This window comes from Dendrobates tinctorius, unplaced genomic scaffold (assembly GCF_039654945.1).
Source record: "Dendrobates tinctorius isolate UK_male_01 unplaced genomic scaffold, ASM3965494v1 ptg000120l, whole genome shotgun sequence".
NCBI lineage: Eukaryota > Metazoa > Chordata > Amphibia > Anura > Dendrobatidae > Dendrobates > Dendrobates tinctorius.
The window spans coordinates 20,620,610-20,642,066 of NW_027361788.1; the positions used below are offsets into that span (position 1 = coordinate 20,620,610).

General features: G+C 45.1%; 1 long non-coding RNA gene across 1 annotated transcript in view; it reads right to left on the bottom strand.

Moving 5' to 3' along the window:
* Window positions 1–11,889, bottom strand: part of LOC141046767 (uncharacterized) — a 150,083-nt gene extending 138,194 nt beyond the window's left edge. Inside the window, exon 1 of the long non-coding RNA XR_012219650.1 lies at window positions 11,719–11,889. This is a non-coding gene — a long non-coding RNA (uncharacterized lncRNA). The remainder of the gene's footprint in view (window positions 1–11,718) is intronic.
* Window positions 11,890–21,457: the final 9,568 nt, after the last annotated feature.

Genomic DNA, 21,457 nt, shown 5'->3' on the forward strand with positions numbered 1-21,457 from the left:
GGTGGATACATTATTACAACCACTTGTAAAAAAAATCCCCTGGTTACATCAGAGATTCCAAACAAGTTTTGGAATTTTTTTCGGAAAAAACTTGGTTACCTACGTATACTTGGGTATGCTGTGATGTAGTATCCCTTTATACGTGCATCCCACATAAATTGGCTATTTAGGCGTTAAGTTTTTATTTGTGTAAATTTAGTGATTACACAGATGAATTGATCGAATATATTTTACAGGTAGTGAGTTTTTTGTTATCCCACACTTTTTTTGCAATTAATGGGGAGTACTATTTGCAAAAAACAGGCGTAGCAATGGGGGCAAAATTCTCACCTTCATTGGCAAACTTGGTGATGTCTTTCTGGGAGTTGCAGTATATTTTCTCAGCCTCCAATCCCTTTTTGGAATGCTTGATCTGGTATGGCAGATACATTGATGATACCCTTATTATTTGGGGTGGCGATGTATCTGCCATGCCCGATTTTGTGGAATACCTTAATTCCAATGAATTTAACATAAAATTTACGTATAAATATGATCCTAAACAAATAACATTCTTGGATTTGGAGTTGATGGGTATATCCAATCAGTTTATTTGTTCTAATACCCATCACAAACCGCTTAGTGGGAACACGGTCCTTCACGCTACTAGTAGCCATAGCAAACATACGATCAAATCTATCCCTGTGGGAGAGTATACCAGAATTAAACGTAATTGTAGTAGTAATTCTGATTTGGAGAAGGAATTCAAATAGGTTTCGGAAAAATTAAAAAATCGTAAATACCCAGTGTGGATGTTGAATAGAGCCCAAAATATAGTTAAAAAAAAAACCGTGCGGAACTAATTATGTCAAATACTGGTAAAAAATCTAATAAAGAATGGAATACCAAACCTTACATATGCTTTCAATACAGTCCCCAATTCACCCAGATTAAAGGAATTATAAACAAGTATCTACCGATACTATATGAGGATGATAAATTAAAAGAGATGCTTAGTATGGGGGTTAATGTAGTGTCCAGACGAGCACCGACTTTGGGCAATAAAATATCTTCTAGCACGTTTTTTTTGCAGAAGAAAAAACCCTCACATAATTGGTTAAAGTGCGTGGGTTTTTATAAATGTGGCTCTAACAAGTGCAAAACTTGCGCACATGCAGCAGTTACTAAGGATTGTTTCCAGAGCAATGATCAAAGTGAATTTAAAATTAAGAGTTATATTCACTGTAATTCCACTAACGTGGTTTACAGGATCTGTTGTAAAGTGTGCAAGTTGTCATATGTTGGTTGCACTTCTAGGAAACTGAAGGATCGCATCAGGGAACATCTATACGACATCACTAGCACAAAAATTGCGGACAGAAATGTGTCTGCGGCTTCCAAACATTTTATTACTCAACATGCTAGGAGTACTAGTAGTTTTCAGGTTCATGGTATTGAAATTGTTAACACTCCCGTTAGGGGAGGTAATGCCAGAAGATGACTTCTCACAAGAGAAGCCTATTGGATATATCGTTTAAATACGAGATTTCCGTATGGTTTAAACAAACGCAATGATTTAGCGCTTCACTATAATTAAATTAATGCTTATATGCTATGTGGTACAATAGGCATGGATAATGGTTAATCTAGCCATTTTAATTAATTTTTGCTTGTTTCCTCTAGTTTTATATATGTGTTTGTCATGTGACTTTATGCTGCCATACCATTGGTCTGTTCTTCTTATATAGAAGTTTGTGCAGAGGAACTGACATGGCTTTTGATAAAGATCGCACAGATCGAAACGCGTAAAGCCTGAAACCTGCCCTATGTGTATTGGCATTTTTTGGAGAGACGATATTGTCATTTGACATTCTGTTTTACTGAACATTAATAAAGCAAGTTGAAGTGGTTTTTACGCAGCTGGAACTACAGATTCTCCTTTACTCGTTATTGATTCCACGTCTGTCTGGACGAAGTTCCGAGGTTTCTGCGGTGGTTGCTGGTGAGCTGGCTATTCAATTTTTTTTTTAAAGGATTCTATATCTTTTCTAGGTTTCACTGTAGCCAACCAGGATACCTTCTTTTGCTTGAGGTTCCCAATTGATACATTTTTCTTTGAGAATATGTACAAATATTTTACTTCCAAATATTCTTATGTGTTGTAGTTCAGGCTCCTTGCTGTTTCATAGCTCAAAGCCAGTGTTCTCAATAGCTTTACCTGGTAGTCTGTTTTGAAGATACCAAACTGTCATGATTGCTTCACCCCAATATGTTGTTGGCAAATCTGCATCAAATAGCACAGTTCATATTTCTTCCACTTTCACAAAGTGTCCGGTTCCTTTTTTATGCTAAAACACTCTCTTTAGTGTTGTATGGTACAGTGGTCTGAAACAAGTTTCCATTTTTCCTTAAAACGCTTGTGTCTCATTACTTGTATATTCAGTTAAATTATCTGTATGCAGAATTTTCGCCATTCTCCCAAATTTGTTATATACCTGTACTTCAGCGATATATATTTCAATGTATTCTGGAACTTCATACTTGCTATGAAGCAGATATATAACTGCATATTTTCAATAGCCATCAATAAATGTGAGAAAATATCTCTTTTTTTCCAGCAGTTTGAGCACTCATTGGACCACAAACATCTGTGTGTATTAATATATAGCACAAGAATCCATAAAGTGAAAATAGCACAGCTCATGAGTATAATCAACCACAAAAGAACAAAAGAATGAGTATACCATGCCAGTAAAATCAATATATACTTTATTCCATAATCCAATGTTAAAAGATAATATGCAGAGTCCAAAAGACAAAAGTTTGTATAAGTCATGTAAATGTGGTCGGCTAATGCTGTCCTCCACCAGCGCCCCAACGCGCGTTTCGTCCCTTCGTCAGGACTCTGCATCCACTTTCAGATAGTATAACTGCAGCCTTTGCACTGCAACACTAATACATGGTCTATACAGATTGTGTTGATGTTTATGTACTACAATGGGCACTATTTTACATATTTAGTAGGTCAGGTTTTTGTCGGTGTTTACTCCTATGATAATTTTTGTAGTAGACTTGATACTGTGTTCTCGCATATTATCTTTTAACATTGGATTATGGAATAAAGTATATATTGATTTTACTGGCATGGTATACTCATTTTTTTGTTCTTTTGTGGTTGATCTGTGTGTATTAAGTCTAGAAGCTGTTCTGATTTTATAATACTATTCTTAGGAAAGGATTTTCTTGACATTTTCCATTTAACACAGCTAGCCCATTTCATTGTCTGATTACACAGATTGAATCTAATACCATAATCAAGTTGTTTTTTTAACTTCCTTGTTGCTTCTGGGTCTGTATGTGCACTGGTGTGTCACGCCTGCCATGCCTGTCATGCCGCTTTGCCCCCAGTGCCGGGTCCCTGCGGGTGCCCCGGAGGTCTCTCATGTCTTATGCTGCAAGATCCCTGGAGCAGTGTGCACATGCACCTCATGACTGTGGTGCTGCAAGATGCCTGGAGCAGTGTGCATGCGAACCTCACCTCGTGGCTGCATGCCGTGGCTGTGTGACGAGCTGTCTCTGCTCAGCCTGCAGTGATCCTCTCTGTGTTTCTGGAGCCCCTGATCATGTGACCTTTCCTATGTTCCAGCATTGTCTGACCCAGCTAACCTCTCAGTGTTTCTGGAGCCCCTGATCATGTGACCTTCTCTATGGTCGAGCCCAGTCTGATCTAGTAATGCTCTCTATGATCCTGGAGGATCTGAACCGGAAGTCCCCTCCTGGTCCTGACCCGGAAGTGCAGGTGCTAATGCCCTATATCAGACCACCCCTTCCTATGGTTGGGGCCTGATTTTTGTGTTGCTTCCCTGCTAGGCTGCTTGGTCTGCTCGGTTGCTCCCTGTAGTCTGTGCCCATGCACTTTGCCCTGTCGTGCTTCTTCGCACACGCTCAGTGCCTGTACTTCGTCTGGTGTCCTGTGTTTGTCCTTAGTCATGTCTGCGTCCTGTATTTAGTCTTATGTCTTGTTTGTCTCTTGCCTTGTTTCCTTTTTATGCCTTTGCTAGCCCTGTTCTCTGCATGTGCCTGCTTTGCCATTTCTCGCCTTTGCTATGCTTTGCCTTGTAGTTCTTCTGCTTCCTGTTTCTGCTTGGTTTTCCTCGTTCTGTCTTATGGTGCTCTTTTGTACCTCCTGGCACACGCACCATTCCTCTTCTTTTACCTATGGTGCTCTGTTGTGCCTCCTGGCACACGCACCATATCTGCTCTCTGACCTATGGTGCTCTTTAGTGCCTCCTGACACACGCACCATTCCTTCTCTCTGACCATGGTGCTTCTCCAGCACACTTCCAGGCTAGTCTCAAGGTTCTTCCTTGATCCGGCTCTGGGCTTCGGCCTACGCTCCGCTGCTAGCTCTGTACTCTGACTTGTGCTCTGTTGTGCCTCCTGGCACACTCTCCTTTCTTGTGTTCTGTACCTGGCTCCGTGCTGCTGCCTACGTTCCGCTCCTTGCTTTTTCCTTGCCTTCCCTTGTTACCCCACTTGTCTCCTAGCTCGCTTCCTGTGCCTTAGTCGTGCCGCTTGCTTGTGTCTCAGCCGTGTGCACTGGCCAGTGAGGCGTGTCTCCTGCCTAGCACGCACCCTGCCTTGAACCCTGGCATGGCTCCTAGCATGCACCCTGCCTCGATCCCTGGCGTGGCTCCTAGCATGCACCCTGCCTCAAACCCTAGCGTGGCTCCTAGCGCGCACCCTGCCTCGAACCCTGGCATGACTCCTAACCAGGGCTGTGGAGTCGGTAAGCCAAACCTGCGACTCCGACTCCTCAATTTCCCTTACACAGACTCCGACTCCAACTCCGACTCCGACTCCACGACTCCGACTCCCTCATATATGGCTTATATTTAAGTGAAAAATTTATTGTAGTACAATGTGAACATCAGACATTTAATCATTTCTATGATCCAATAATCAAGATATTTAGATAGAACATAATATCTATTTATTGGAATGCAACTTTAGAACACAAAAAACTGTAATAAATTGTAAATATGTAATACGCTGTATAATATCGATTACATACATACGGTACGGACCAAAGTTTGGACACACCTTCTCATTCAAAGAGTTTTCTTTATTTTCATTACTATGAAAATTGTAGATTCACTCTGAAGGCATCAAAACAATTAATTAACATATGTGGAATTATATAATTAACAAAAAAGTGTGAAACAACTGAAAATATGTCTTATATTCTAGGTTCTTCAAAGTAGCCACCTTTTGCTTTGATTACTGCTTTGCACACTCTTGGCATTCTCTTGATGAGCTTCCAGAGGCAGTCACTGGAAATGGTCTTCCAACAGTCTTGAAGGAGTTCCCAGAGATGCTTAGCACTTGTTGGCCCTTTTGCCTTCACTCTGCGGTCCAGCTCACCCCAAACCATCTCGATTGGGTTCAGGTCTTGTGTCTGTGGAGGCCAGGTCATCTGGCGTAGCACCCCATCACTCTCCTTCTTGGTAAAATAGCCCTTACACAGTCTGGAGGTGTGTTTGAGGTCATTGTCCTGTTGAAAAATAATTGATGATCCAACTAAACACAAACCGGATGGAATAGCATGCCACTGCAAGATGCTGTGGTAGCCATGCTGGTTCAGTATGCCTTCAATTTTGAATAAATCCCCAATGGTGTCACCAGCAAAGCACTCCCACACCATCTCACCTCCTCCTCCATGCTTCACGGTGGGAACCAGGCATGTAGAGTCCATCCATTCACCTTTTATGCGTCGCACAAAGACATGGTGGTTGGAGCCAAAGATCTCAAATTTGGACTCATCAGACCAAAGCACAGATTTCCACTGGTCTAATGTCCATTCCTTGTGTTCTTTAGCCCAAACAAGTCTCTTCTGCTTGTTGCCTGTCCTTAGCAGTGGTTTCCTAGCAGCTATTTTACCATGAAGGCCTGCTGCACAAAGTCTCCTCTTAACAGTTGTTGTAGAGATGTGTCTGCTGCTAGAACTCTGTGTGGCATTGACCTTGTCTCTAATCTGAGCTGCTGTTAACCTGCGATTTCTGAGGCTGGTGACTCGGATGAACTTATCCTCCACAGCAGAGGTGACTCTTGGTCTTCCTTTCCTGGGCTGGTCCTCATGTGAGCCAGTTTCTTTGTAGCGCTTGATGTTTTTTGCCACTGCACTTGGGGACACTTTCAAAGTTTTCCCAATTTTTCGGCCTGACTGACCTTCATTTCTTTAAAGTAATGATGGCCACTCATTTTTCTTTACTTAGCTGCTTTTTTCTTGCCATAATACAAATTCTAACAGTCTATTCAGTAGGACTATCACCTGTGTATCCTCCAGACTTCTGCACAACACAACTGATGGTCCCAACCTCATTTATAAGGCAAGAAATACCACTTATTAAACCTGACAGGGCACACCTGTGAAGTGAAAACCATTTCCGGTGACTACCTCTTGAAGCTCATCAAGAGATTGCCAAGAGTGTGCAAAGCAGAAATCAAAGCAAAAGGTGGCTACTTTGAAGAACCTAGAATATAAGACATACAGTATTTTCAGTTGTTTAACACTTTTTTGTTAATTATATAATTCCACATGTGTTAATTCATAGTTTTGATGCCTTCAGAGTGAATCTACAATTTTCATAGTCATGAAAATAAAGAAAACGTTTTGAGAAGGTGTATCCAAACTTTTGGTCTGTACTGTATATATATATATATATATATATATATATATACACAGTATATATATACTGTATGTCTATATATATATATATATACACACACACACTATGACTTAGCTCGGCTAAGATAAAGCCTAGATCCTCAGGCTACATTCACACTATGGGCGTAGCCAGGATCAAACCTGGGGGGGGCAGAACCTCATACTGTTCTGCAGAATTTCATACTGCACACCTCAGCTGCTGCAGAACCTCATACTGCACACCCCTACACTTGAAAATAAAGCCTGCACCTTAAGAAGATGCAGTCTATTTATTCCAACTATCAATTGATGTTGATGTGTTACTGAAGATGAGCAATGCCTGTCCTGGACGTCCTTTTGGGCAGCTATGAGGTGTACCTGAATGCTGCTAAATAAAAGGAGAGTTAGTCTGTGTGCTATCCGGCTTTCATTCTTTTTGGTACAGATATGATATGGATAGACAGATATGGATATATGGATAGACAGAGCAGATTTCTAATCTGCTTTTGCTATTGAAAACATTATCTATGAGCTCAAAAACCTTTCAGGGGATGCATTTTTTTAAAAAGCTGATCTGCTTTTGCAACTGAAAAACGTATACTCAAAAAACGCAGGAAAAACGCTGTGTGTGAATGTAGCCTTAGATCAGGAATAGAACAGTCATTTAAAGGACATGTCATAATTTTCCCAAATTCCTATGAAAAAATATTCAGCACATTCTGCATTGAACTACTGTACCCAATTTATTATATATTTTAGGAGTCAGAGTCTGTCCATTTTATACCGACTCCAACTCCGACTCTGACTCCACCAAAATGAGCACCGACTCGACTCCACAGCCCTGCTCCTAACATGCATCCTGCCTCGAACCCTGGCATGGCTCCTAGCACGCATCCTGCCTCGAACCCTGGCGTGGCTCCTAGCACGCACCCTGCCTTGAACCCTGGCTTGCCTGCCGGATTCGCGAAACCTGCCGACCGCTGCCAGAGCTCCGGAACCAGATGACTGCGGCCTGATGTCCGGAGCTGATTTCCGCAGCCTGATGCCTGGAACCTGTCGGTCGTTGCCAGTAGTCCGGAGTCCGATGCCATCGCACCCTGCCTTGGACCCTGGTGTGTCTTCTAGCACGCACCCTGCCTTGGACCCTGGCGTGTCTCCTAGCATGCACCCTGCCTTGGACTCTGGTGTGTCTCCTAGCACGCATCCTCTCTTGAACTCTGGCGTGTCTCCTAGCACGCATCCTCTCTTGAACTCTGGTGTCTCCTAGCACGCATCCTCTCTTGAACTCTGGAGTGTCTCCTAGCAGGCCTCCTGCCTTGAAACCCTGGTGTGTCTCCTAGCACGTACCTGTCATGATCCAGGTTTGATCTGACAGAGTAAATGCACTAAGTAGCCATTTTTTTTCCTTTGGCTGTGTGCCAAAGGTGGTTTTGCCCCCAGTGGCCATTAGGGTCATTGTACTGTGGTGATTTCAGTTGTAGTTTTCCCCTCGGTGGCCATTAGGGTCACTGCACTCTGGTTACCTTAGTTTGTGCCATTAATTATGTAACAGGTGTGATTGCTCTATAAGAGAGTATCAGGTGTGTTAATCACTGTTGGTGATAAGTTTCTCATTTGCAATCAAGCCTGGGTAAAGAATGGAGCTGAAGGAGAGTCACGGGCAGCCTAGTCAGAGTGCTGGAGTAGCAGCTATGGTGTCTGCAAGGAGGGCTGGCATGGATTGGTGGAGTGTCAGCTATGGTGTCTGCAAGGAGGGCTGGCATTGCTTGGTGGAGTGGTAGCTATGGTGTAGAGCTGCACTCAGAATGCTGGACTCAGTTGCGGAAAGCTGGACTCAAAATGTTGGACTCTTTGGCAGAGAAGGTGGACTCATTTGCTGGACTCTGTTTCGGGACAGCTGCACGCAGGTGTGGACTCTGTTTGCTCCAAGGCTGCACTATGGTGATGAGAAGATCCATTTCTGTTGCTGGGAGCGTAAGCAACAGAGCAAAGCTAAGTGGTGTTCCCCTGTTTTGTCACTTTTCCTTATGTGTGTTTAGTGCAGTGGTGGGATTAGTTTCCGCACCGACCAATTCCCTAGTGAGGGTTTAGGTGCAGGGCGAGTCAGGGTTTTGAGGTTCCTGATGGGTGCCCGGTGCGGAACCGGCCTAGGGAACGTTAGGAGTGTAGAGACACTGACTCAGGGGAGAGCAGGAGGTCTCCACTTCCCCGTTCCCTATCGCAGGGCCTCCATTGTTATTGTTACCCAGGTTTTCCCTATTCCCTTGTCTTATTGTATTAGTTACCGGGCCGTGTCACATAGGACAATTACACGTGCCGCATCCTGTTGTGTCAGTTACCGGCCTGCTGGCCATGTCACTCAGGACGGGGCACGTGACATAGGGTTAGGGCTAGGGCTAGAATTAGGGTTATGGTTGGAATTAGGGTTAGGGCTAGGGTTAGAATTAGGGTTAAGGTTAGAATTAGGGTTAGGGCGAATTAGGATTAGGGTTAGAACTAGGATTAGAATTAGGATTAGGGATTAGGGTTGGGGTTAGGGGTGTGTTGGGATTAGTGTTGGAGCAGGAATTGAGGGGTTTCCACCATTAACCAAATTTGGGGGTCTAATATCTCCTGTTACCCTTGAGAAAATAAAAAAATTGGGGGCTAAAAAAATCACTTTTGTAGAAAACAAAAAGACTTTTTTATTTTCACGGCTCTGCGTTCTAAACTTCTGTGAAGCACTTGGGAGTTCAAAGTGCTCACCACACATCTAGATAAGCTCTTTGGGGGGTCTAGTTTCCAAAATGGGGTCACTTGTGGGGGTTTATACTGTTTAGGCACATCAGGGGTTCTGCAAACGCAACATGACGCCCGCAGACCATTCCATCAAAGTCTGCATTCCAAAATGGCGCTCCTTCTCTTCCGAGCTCTCCTATGCGCCCAAACAGTGGTCCCCCCCCCACAAATGGGGTATCAGTGTACTCAGGACAAATTGCACAACAACTTTGGGGGTCCAATTTCTCCTGTTACCCTTTGGAAAATAAAAAAGAGCAGGCTAAAAAATCAGTTTTGAGGAAAAAAATTATTTTTTATTTTTACGGCTCTGCATTTAGAAACTTCTGTGAAGCATTTGGGGGTTCAAAGTGCTCACCACATATCTAGATAAGCTCCTTCGGGGGTCTAGTTTCCAAGATGGAGTCACTTGTGGGGGGTTTATACTGTTTTGGCACATCAAGGGCTCTGCAAACGCAACATGACGCCCGCAGACTATTCCATCAAAGTCTGAATTCCAAAATGGCACTCCTTCCCTTCTAAGCTCTCCCATGTGCCCAAACAGTGGTTACCCCCACATATGGGGTATCAGCGTACTCACGACAAATTGCACAACAACTTTTGTGGTCCAATTTCTCCTGTTACCCTTAGGAAAATAAAAAATAACGAGCTAAAAATCATTTTTGAGGAAAAAAAATGATTTTTAATTTTCACAGCTCTGCGACTATAAACTTCTGTGAAGCACTTGGGGGTTCAAAGTGCTCACCACATATCTAAATAAGCTCCTTCAGGGGTCTAGTTTCCAAAATGGGGTCACTTGTGGGGGGTTTATACTGTTTAGGAACATCAGGGGCTCTCCAAACGCAATATGGCATCCGATCTCAATTCCAGACAATTCTGCGTTGAAAAAGTCAAACGGTGCTCCCTCCCTTGCGAGCTCTGCCGTGCGCTGAAAAAGTGGTTTACCCCCACATTTTGGGTATCAGCGTATTCAGGAGAAATTGCACAACAAATTTTGTGTTTCATTTTCTCTTTTAACACTGGTGAAAATAAAAAAAATTGGTTCTGAAGTAAATTTTTTGCAAAAAAAGGTAAATGTTAACTTTTTCCTTCCACATTGCTTTAGTTCCTGTGAAGCACGTAAAGGGTTAATAAACTTCTTGAATGTGATTTTGAGCACCTTGAGGGGTCTAGTTTTTAGAATGGTGTCACTTTTGGGTATTTCCTGTCATGTACACCCCTCAAAATTACTTTAAATATGATGTGGTCCCTAAAAAATTGGTTTTGCAAATTTTGTTGTGAAAATGAGAAATCACTAGTCAACTTTTAACCCTTATAACTTCCTAACAAAAATAAATTTTGTTTCCAAAATTATGCTGATGTAAAGAAGACATGTGGGAAATGTTATTTATTAAGAAATTTGTGTGATACATCTCTCTGATTTAAGGGCATAAAAATTTAAAGTTTTAAAATTGCAAAATTTTCAAAATTTTTGCCATATTTCCGTTTTTCATAAATAAACACAAGACATATCGAAGAAATTTTACCACTAACATGAAGTACAATATGTCATAAAAAAACATTCTCAGAATCAACGGGATGTGTTAAAGCGTTCCAGAGTTATAACCTCATAAAGTGACAATGGTCAGAATTGTAAAAATTGACCTGGTCATTAAGCTGCAAACTGACTCTGTCACTAAGGGGTTAAACATCATCCAGCTGAAATATCAGAGAAGCAACACCAAAACAGAGAACCCCTGAGAAATTCACAACACTGCATGAGCGTCCCCACTTATGCAGGTATCACAACACTGTACACATATAAGTACAGGTACCCCAGTTTATGCTTCTGTCTTAGTCATGTTTCTCTTGCCTTATATAGTGATTTACACTATGTGTAACTCTAGTTTCACCCTGCCCTTCAAGTGGCCAGCTTTCAAGGTAGGATGAACCGAAATACCAGGCGAACATCAAACGATGAGAAAAGCCCACATGGATTTAGATAAAACCACCACATACAGAGGTTAAGTAGACCTTATTGTTTTACAATAACCAACAACAAACATATAGAAATGTAGAACTGTTTGTGAGGTAAAAGGGTTTCAGGTAATAAACAAACAGTTCTCAAGATTGTGTCACTATGAGCATTGTCTATCTGTCTGAACTGTATGACCAGAAATGCTCTGTAATTGTCTGAATGCATTCTGTATATTTCAATATGGACAGAAAATAGCCATTTTTATATTCACACTACATAAGTGTACAGGTAATACACTGACCGGTGACGTCTCTAGTCCTTCATCTTCGCTTTTCTTCTTCATCCAGCGCAGACCGCAATCAGTTCTTCCAGCCAGGACTCGTCTATGCAGAAAATAGCATACAGTTATCCAGAGCCTCGCTTCCAGAGAAGAGTCCCTACTGTTTCCCTTTATTCTACACTATACAGCTGAATATAGGTGTGTGTTATGAATGAGTCACCAAGGAGGAAAAAACAAAAAGCAAGCTAAGCCCAGAAAACCGGAGAGGTTGGTAACTAGCAGATTGCAGACCCCTGATCCTATCCACAACAACTAGCAGTAGCCGTGGAACGTGCCTACGGTGGTCCTAGACACTTCGTTCGTCACAGCCGGAGAGCTAAATAAGCCTAAAGAAAGAAAGGGAAAATCTAAACTGCCCCAGAGCAGACCCCAAAGCAATAGACAGCCCCCAACATGTATTGTCGGTGAAACAAGATGAAAACACAGACACAGGTAGAAAGATAGGCTGAGCAAACGATGGGGCCCTCGCTAACTAGAAAGGACAGGAAAGAAAAGCTTCTGTCTGCAATCACGCAAAAAACCTGCCAAAAAATGTCCAACACGTCTGATAGAAAAAAGCCCTGAAGTCGCTAGACTTCAAAACACTATATCAGCACTCAGATATATTCTGAAGACAGAGCAAAAGATATCAACTGATTAGAGACAAAATGGGGATTCAGCCCAGTCCCAGCCAGGGCTGGCTGAACACAAAAACTAAGTAAACCAGACAAAAACTCATAAGAACAATAGCAGAGAAAACTTAGCTTTAGGAAGGCAGGACCCAAACTGGAAACCAGGAGCCACAGTCAGGAAAAATCACCAGCAAGAAACTAGGGAGTCGGCTGCCTTAAATCCAATCAAAAACTCCTGATGTCCAATCACAATCCTCTTCCTCAGGTGGCCGGTCTCTGCCATTTAGATCAGCTTCATTACCTCCCTTAACCAACAGAGGGAGTCCAGATAGAGAACTCACTACTCCTCTGTCAGCACAGCCAGCTCCATAACCCTCACCAGAAGCCAGAGGCAAACCCGAAAATGAGCTCACAACAGTACCCCCCTTGAGGAGGAGGAGGGGTCACCGAACCCTCATCCACGCCACCGGGCCGATCAGGATGGGCCCGATGAAAAGCACGAACCAATCTATCGGCATGAATATCAGAGGCAGAGACCCAAGAATTGTCCTCCTGGCCATAACCCTTCCACTTGACCAAATACTGAAGTCTCCGTCTAGCCAGACGAGAATCCAGTATTTTCTCTACCTCATATTCCACATTAGTCAAAACAGGATCTTCAGGTGTCAAAGAAAATGCACAATCCTGGGGATCGCCGCCCAGCAAGGAGATGACAATTTTAACCTGCTGTGCAGAGCTCCCCAATGAGTTAGGCTTCAAGGCAAGAAATAATTTACAATTATTCTTAAAATTCAAAAATTTAGACCGATCCCCAGAAAACACATCAGGAGCAGGGATCTTTGGTTCAACAGCATGTGAATGAGTGAGATAGGTGGAAATTCCCCGCAATTCAGCAGCGAGCTGCTCCACATGATCAGACAATTGCTTAATCTCCATCAAGGAGAAAAAGAAAAAAAAAAAAAAGAATCCTCCTACGGCCCCAGAGAAAAAGAGGAGAAAATATACATATTAAAAAAAAAAAAATTCTGACACTTTTTTTTTTCTTTTTACAATTCTCTCCTGCTTTTGAGTACCCTAGAATCTGCGGTATGGCTGGTGATTTTGTTATGAATGAGTCACCGAGGAGGAAAAAACAAAAAGCAAGCTAAGCCCAGAAAACCGGAGAGGTTGGTAACTAGCGGATTGCAGACCCTGATCCTATCCACAATAACTAGCAGTAGCCGTGGAACGTGCCTACGGTGGTGCTAGACGCCTCGTCACAGCCGGAGAGCTAAATAAGCCTAAAGAAAGAAAGGGAAAATCTAAACTGCCCCAGAGCAGACCAAAAAAGCAATAGACAGCCCCCAACATGTATTGTCGGTGAAACAAGATGAAAACACAGACACAGGTAGAAAGATAGGCTGAGCAAATGATGGGGCCCTCACTAACTAGAAAGGACAGGAAAGAAAAGCTGCTGTCTGCAATCACGCAAAAAAACCCTGCCAAAAAATGTCCAACACGTCTGATAGAAAAAAGCCCTGAAGTCGCTAGACTTCAAAACACTATTTCAGCACTCAGGTATATTCTGAAGACAGAGCAAAAGAGATCAACTGATCAGAGACAAAATGGGGATTCAGCCCAGTCCCAGCCAGGGCTGGCTGAACACAAAAACTAAGTAAACCAGACAAAAACTCATAAGAACAATAGCAGAGAAAACTTAGCTTTAGGAAGGCAGGAAACAAACTGGAAACCAGGAGCCACAGTCAGGAAAAATCACCAGTAAGAAACTAGGGAGTCGGCTGCCTTAAATCCAATCAGAAACTCCTGATGTCCAATCGCAATCCTCTTCCTCAGGTGGCCGGTCTCTGCCATTTAGATCAGCTTCATTACCTCCCTTAACCAACAGAGGGAGTCCAGATAGAGAACTCACTACTCCTCTGTCAGCACAGCCAGCTCCATAACCCGCACCAGAAGCCAGAGGCAAACCCGAAAATGAGCTCACAACAGGCGTGCACCCAACATTAATACATAATTTTTTATTATGCAAACCACCATTCCAAATATAAATTATAATCCCCACTGCACACCACTAACTATAAATAGCCACTTTTCCAACCTAATAAATATAAAAATTAATTAGCACCTGTACTCCATTTCATTACCAGTCACTCTCCTGCTTCCTCAACACCTCCCACTCTGTACCTCCCGCTCCCCCAATTCATTATATTTACATGCCCCCCTCCGCCCCAATTCATTATGTCATGTCCTCTCTCCAACCCCCACCCTCAATTCATCACCATTTGGTCTCCCCTCATCCTCAACACAGCATCATTTGCTGTCACCCACACTCAATTCATCTTTTACTGTACCTCATCCCCCAGTCTCATTACATCATCATTTACTCTCACCACCCTCAATTCATTATCTTTTGTTGTTCCCATTCCCCTCCTTCAATTTATTATAATTTGTTCCCTCCCCACTCTCAATTCATTTGCTGTACCCCACCCTCGATTCATCATTATTTGTTGCCCCCGCCCCGCAATCTCAATTCATTTGTTGTCCCCCACCCCCAATTCATCATTATTTGGGCTCTCCCATCTCAATACATCATCATTAACTGTCCCCCATCCCAGAGGTGTATCTAGGCTTTCTGGCACCCAGGGCCGGGATTAATTTCGACTTCCCCCCAAGCACACATGCGATTTGCACACTTAGTCATGTACCGATGAGCTGCTCTCCCTAATGCTCTCAATGTTCAGTGATTAACTGAGAGAAGCAGGAAGAGAAGCTCGTTGTCACAGGGCCATAAGTATAATAGTGCATATGTGTGAAGTGTCCATGTCAGGGGCGTATCTAGGGGGGGGCAGCCGGGGAAGTTGCCCCGGGTGCAGTCGGGCCGCCTAATGCAGCGGTCCGCAGTGTCTCCCCTGGCGGCTGCGTTCTGCCGCCCCCCCGGCCTGAGAGTCGGCGGTTCTCTGTGTCAGCTGTCAAGCTGACAGCCGGCGCAGAGAAGGAGCGCATGCCGACTCCCAGGGAACAATTGTACTGGCGTCTATACAGATGCCAGTACAATTGAAGCTCTGACCGCCGGGCCAGAGCGACGTCAGCAGCGAGATCAGGTCATGTGATCACGCTGCTGACGTCACTCCCCGGCGCCCAAAGCAAACGCTAGTGGTAAGTGTGCTCCTCTGTGGAGCTGAAGAAACCACCGAAGATGGGAGATGAGGGGGAGTTAATGAGTGGAGATGGGGGGGATTTGTAGAGGAGATGGCGGTTAATGTGTGGGGGTATTTAGAGTAGGGATGGGGTTAATGAGTGGGGATGGGGGTTAATGTGTGTGGGATGCCATGGGGTTAATGTGTGGGGGGATTTGGAGTGGAGATGGGGGTTATTTAATGTGATGGGGGTTAATGAGTGGGGATTGGGTTAATGTGTGCGGGGGTTAATGAATGGGGATGGGGGTTAATGTGTGGGGGCGTTAATGAGTGGGGATGGGGGTTAATGTGTGTGGGGGTTAATGAGTGGGGATGCCATGGGGTTAATGTGTGGGGGGATTTGGAGTGGAGATGGGGGTTATTTAATGTGATGGGGGTTAATGAGTGGGGATTGGGTTAATGTGTGCGGGGGTTAATGAATGGGGATGGGGGTTAATGTGTGGGGGCGTTAATGAGTGGGGATGGGGGTTAATGTGTGTGGGAGTTAATGAGTGGGGATGCCATGGGGTTAATGTGTGGGGGGATTTGGAGTGGAGATGGGGGTTATTTAATGTGATGGGGGTTAATGAGTGGGGATGGGGGTTAATGTGTGTGGGGGTTAATGAATGGGGATGGGGGTTAATGTGTGGGGGCATTAATGAGTGGGGATTGGGGTTAATGTGTGTGGGGGTTAATGAATGGGGATGGGGGTTAATATGTGGGGGTATTTGGAGTGGAGATGGTTATTTAATGTGTGGGGGGATTTGGAGTGGTGATGGGGTTAATGAGTGGGGATTGGGTTAATGTGTGCGGGGGTTAATGAATGGGGATGGGGGTTAATGTATGGGGGCATTAATGAGTGGGGTTGGGGTTAATCTGTGGGGGGATTTGGAGTGCTGATGGGGGTTAATGAGTGGGGATTGGGTTAATGTGTGGGGGGATTTGGAGTGGGGATGGGGGTACTTAATGTGTGTGGGGGATTGGGGATGGGGGGATTTAATATGTGGGGAGATTTGAGGACACAAAATAAAGAGTATGTATGAGGAAACAGTATGGGGGATTGGTGCAGACAGTATGGGAAGCGAATGGGTTAATGTATGTGGATGGACACAGTATGGGGAGTCAGGGATATGTGTGAGCAGACAGTATAGAGAGTGAGGGGGTAAATATATGAGGAGACAGTATAGTGAACAGGTGGGATGCTAGAGGGGAATAGTGTGAGGAGACAGTATATTACAGATATTTTTATTTAGGAGCATTATAATGACACTTCTATCTTTAAGGGCGTCGTGTGGAGATTTGCTGCAGAAGATCGGAGAAGATGGACGTCTACAGAGACGAGATGTGGATGAGAAAACTCATCATGGGGTCTAGAAGAAAAGGTGACTGACTGCAGAGACGACGTCATCTATAAGGTACTTGGATGTAAATGTTATTTGTGATACTGACTAATTCTCATGTTTTTATTTGTTAGGAACATTATAGGGTTTGTCCAGGTTTGTGCTGAGTCTGCAGACATTCTATGTGACTGCAGACTTCTGAATTCTCACAGTGCTCACTGAACGCTGTTAGGATTTTCTTGTGCCGGTAATTTACATACATGCGGTCACATGCTGACTTGACGTGTGTGGCCTCACTCAATGAAAATGAACAGAGCGAGGCCGGGCACGTCTAGTCGGAATGTGGCCAGAAGTATACAAACCACATACTTGTGCTGACATGACTGTACATCGGCAAAGGAGAATCCTAAAAGTGTGCAGTGCATTCGTTGTGAGAATTCAGAAGCTGCAATGTCAGGATTCAGCTCTGCAGGTTGCCGTAGTCATCACATGGACACTTCACTCATATGTGATTTTCATAGGTATGGCCCTGTGACAACGAGCTTCTCTTCCTGCTTCTCTCAGTTTTTTACTGAACATTGAGAGCATTAGGAGGAGCAGCTCGCAGGTACATGGCTAAGTGTGCAAGTCGCATATGTACTTGGGGGGGGGCGCCGAACCGAATTCTTGCCCCGGGTGCCAGAAAGCCTAGATACGCCTCTGGTCCATGTGATGACTGCTGGAACCTACAGAGCTGAATCCGGACATTGCAGGCTTCTGAATTCTCACAACGAGTGCACTGCACATTTTTAGGATTCTCTTCAAGAGTACACGGTCATGTCAGCACAAGCATGTGATTTATATACTTCTGGCCACATTCTGACTAGATGTGACTGGCCACGCTGTGCTTATTTTCATTGAGTGAGGCCAAACATGTCTAGTCAGCATGTGACCGCATGTATGTAAATTACCGGCACAAGAGAATCCTGACAGCGTTCAGTGAGCACTGTGAGAATGCAGAAGTCTGCAGTCACATAGAATGACTGCAGACTCAGCACAAACCTGGAGAACCCCTGTAATGTTCCTAACAAATAAAACATGAGAATTAGTCAGTTCCACAAATAATATTTACATTCAGGTACCTTATAGATGCTATCATCTCTGGAGTCGCTCTCCTTCTTTTCTTCATCTTGCCCACACCACATGATGAGTTTTCTCATCCACATCTCGTCTCTGCAGACTTCCATCTTCTACAGTCTTCTGCAGCAAATCTCCACATGATGCCCTTAAAGACAGAAGTGTCATTATAATGCTCCTAAATAAAAATATCTGCCCTACACTGAGCCCCTGAATAAATAATTGCCCCTCACTATATTGAAAATATGACCCCACGCTGTCCCTCTTTTGGTACATGCTCTTCACACTGACCTCTCCTTTCCAAACTGGGATACCTTTTCACACTGTGTCCTCCCTATAGGGCAGAGGTGTAGCTAGGGGGGGGGCAGCCAGGGCATATGCCCCGGGCGCAACCGGCAGGGGGGCGCAGTCAGGCCGCCTAATGCGGCAGTCCGCAATGCCTCCCCTGGCGGCTGCAGTCTGCTGCCCCCACGGACTGTGAGTCGGCTGTTCTCTGTGTCGGCTGTCAAGCTGACAACCAGCACAGAGAAGCTGCGGTGCGCTGGCGAGTACAATTGATCCCTGGGAGCTGGCGCGCTGCAGCTTATCTGTGCCAGCTGTCAGCTTGACAACCGACACAGAGAATGGCCAACTCCCAGTCCGGTTCGGGACAATGCAGCTGCCGGGGGAGACACTGTGGACCACAGCATTAAGCGGCCCGACTGCGCCCCCTGCCGGCTGCGCCCGGGGCACATGCCTCAGCTGCCCCCCGTTAAAAAAACGCCTCTGCCCCGTCCCACCCCCTCAATTCATCATAATTTGCTTCCCCAAGGTCATTTAATTCACTTTATAAAAAAAAGTTTTTCATACTTACAGGCGCAGCTCCGCTTTTGGTGTGATGAGTGGTGCGTGTACATTCCAGCACGTATGCGATAATGTCATCGCATACGCGCCGTCACCATTGCTTCACAAAAGAGGTGGAGGGACACCCTTGGAGCTGCACAGCTGTTCTGTGCAGCTCCAGGATGGCTTCCTGCTCTGTCACTCAATGCTTCATTGTACCCTGGGACCCGGTGAGCGGAAGCACAGGAGGTGGGGCAAGGACCTCCTTTGCCCACCGGGCCTCTTACAACAGTAAAGGTAGTAATGCCTTGATGGTGACCCTGGCTAAAAGACTAAGAAACTGGACTCTAAGCCAGGCGGGCTAGGCAGCACTATTGCATGGACTTTTTTGCTTTTTTCACGATCCATTTTTGGATCTGTGTAAGATTCTGGATACTCATATATAAACTTTTTTCCTTTCAGGCCATCGGGGGTTAATATTAGTTTTTGCCACCGGTGGCCGCTGGTGTTACTACATGTTTGGTTAGTCTGAGGCTGCTGATGATGACCACTCCCACCTTCCTATAAAAGGTCACCTGAGGCATCACCTGGTGTTGCTGATACACTTCCTTTTGGACACTAACCATGGTCAAGACAAGAGCTGGCTGAGAACTGTGGTGCTTCTGCTGAATGCTGATCTGGTGCCTTACTCTGCTGTTCGGTGCATTGCAGCAGAGTTTTTTAGTTGATTTAACCCCGAGGTGTCTGTTGTATTTTTTCTTTTGTTATATTGGTGCAGTTCACCTATTCCCCTGTCTCACCTCCTGGAGAGGGGGTTGGGGGTTTAGCTCAGGGCTAAACAGGAGATAGGGACAGGTCGGTGACATGGGCCTCACTACCATCAAGTGTACCCCTAAGTTAAGGAAAGTCAGGGCACCCCCTTAGCCTGAGGGGCAGTTCAGGGGCCCAGGTTCCTCGTCCCCTGTTTTCCCACTACTGCCCCGTGACATTATCACCAACCATCCCATTTTGTCTGGTGAGCCATGGCCCAAATGCAGGCCTTTGCCCAACTGCTTCAGACCCTCACTGATGAGCTTAGGGTGCTGCGTGGTGAGGTGGTGCAGCAGCTGCAGCAGTTGTTAGGGTTTGGGGCCTTGGAGCAGGTGCAGGCTCAACCAGAACACAAGATATCTCTCCCTGACAGGTTTTCTGGAGGAAGAGATACATTTTTGGTTTTTCAGGAGGCCTGCAAGTTATACTTCAGGTTCCGTCCTCGTTCATCGGGGAGTGAGGAACAACGGGTGGGAATCATTATGTCCCTTCTTAAAGGTGATCCCCAATCCTGGGCCTTCTCCCTGCTGGCTGATTCACCATCTCTACGATCAGTGGATGAGTTTTTTGCAGCATTGGCGCTGGTGTATGGAGATCCTGATGGCGTCTTCCTGGTTGAAACCCGACTCCGTAAGATCAAGCAGGGGGGCCGGCCTGCTGAGGAGTACTGCTTGGAGTTTAGGAGGTGGGCCACTGACACACAGTTGAATGACCCTGCCCTTAGGAGTCATTTTGTGCAGGGTCTGTCCCCAAAGTTGCATGATACTCTGGTGCAGTACGCCGCCCCCAGGTCATTGGAGGCCGCCATGTCCCTTGCCATCTGGGTGGATAGACGCCTCAGGGAGAGGCATACAACAAATGTGCCCCCTTTAGTCCTTACTAGGGAGGAGGACACACCAGTCCTGACGGACGAATCCATGCAGGTGGGAGGAGCTAGTTCCCAAACGGTGTAGCCTGCGGTTCGTCGTGGTGTTCGTATAACATAGAATCATAGAATCGTAGAGTTGGAAGGGACCTCCTGGGCCATCTGGTCCAACCCCCTGCTCAAAGCAGGATTCGCTAAATCATTCCAGACAGATGTCTGTCCAGCCTCTGTTTGAAGACTTCTATTGAAGAACTCACCACCTCCTGTGACAGCCTGTTCCACTCATTGATCACTCTGTCAAAAAGTTTTTTCTAATATCTAATCTGTGTCTCCTCCCATTCAGTTTCATTACATTGCTTCTAGTCTTACCTTGTTCAAATGAGAATAAAGTTGATCCTTCTACAATGTGACAGTCCTTTAGATATTTGTAGACAGCTAATAAGTCTCCTCTCAGTCTTCTCTTTTGCAAGCTAAACATTCACAAATCCTGCAACCTTTCCTCATAAGACAGGGTTTGCAGACCGGTCACCATTCTGGTCGCTCTTTTCTGAACTTGCCCCAGGTGATGTCTTTTTTAAAATGTGGCACCCAAAACTGGACACAATATTCGAGATGAGGTCTGCCCAAAGAGGAATAGAGGGCAATAACGACCTCGGCGATCGTTGGTACCTTGTCACACAGCAGCTTTTTTGAAAATTCCCGCCTGCGTCCATGAGTTCTGCGTCGCCAATTAGGTCGCTCGTCGGCGTTAAACACAGCGATGCATGCTGGCCAGTGGGACACCGACAATGAAAGTATGGCCCAGGACATTTGATCACCATCAGCGATATCCAGCAGAGGGGCCGGTCGCCGCTATGTGTCACATGTAGTGAGATCGCTGGTGAGATCGCTGTTGCATCACAAAATCGGTGATGCTTCAGCGATCTCGCTAGCGATCTTGCTATGTGAGACGTGGCCTTAAGC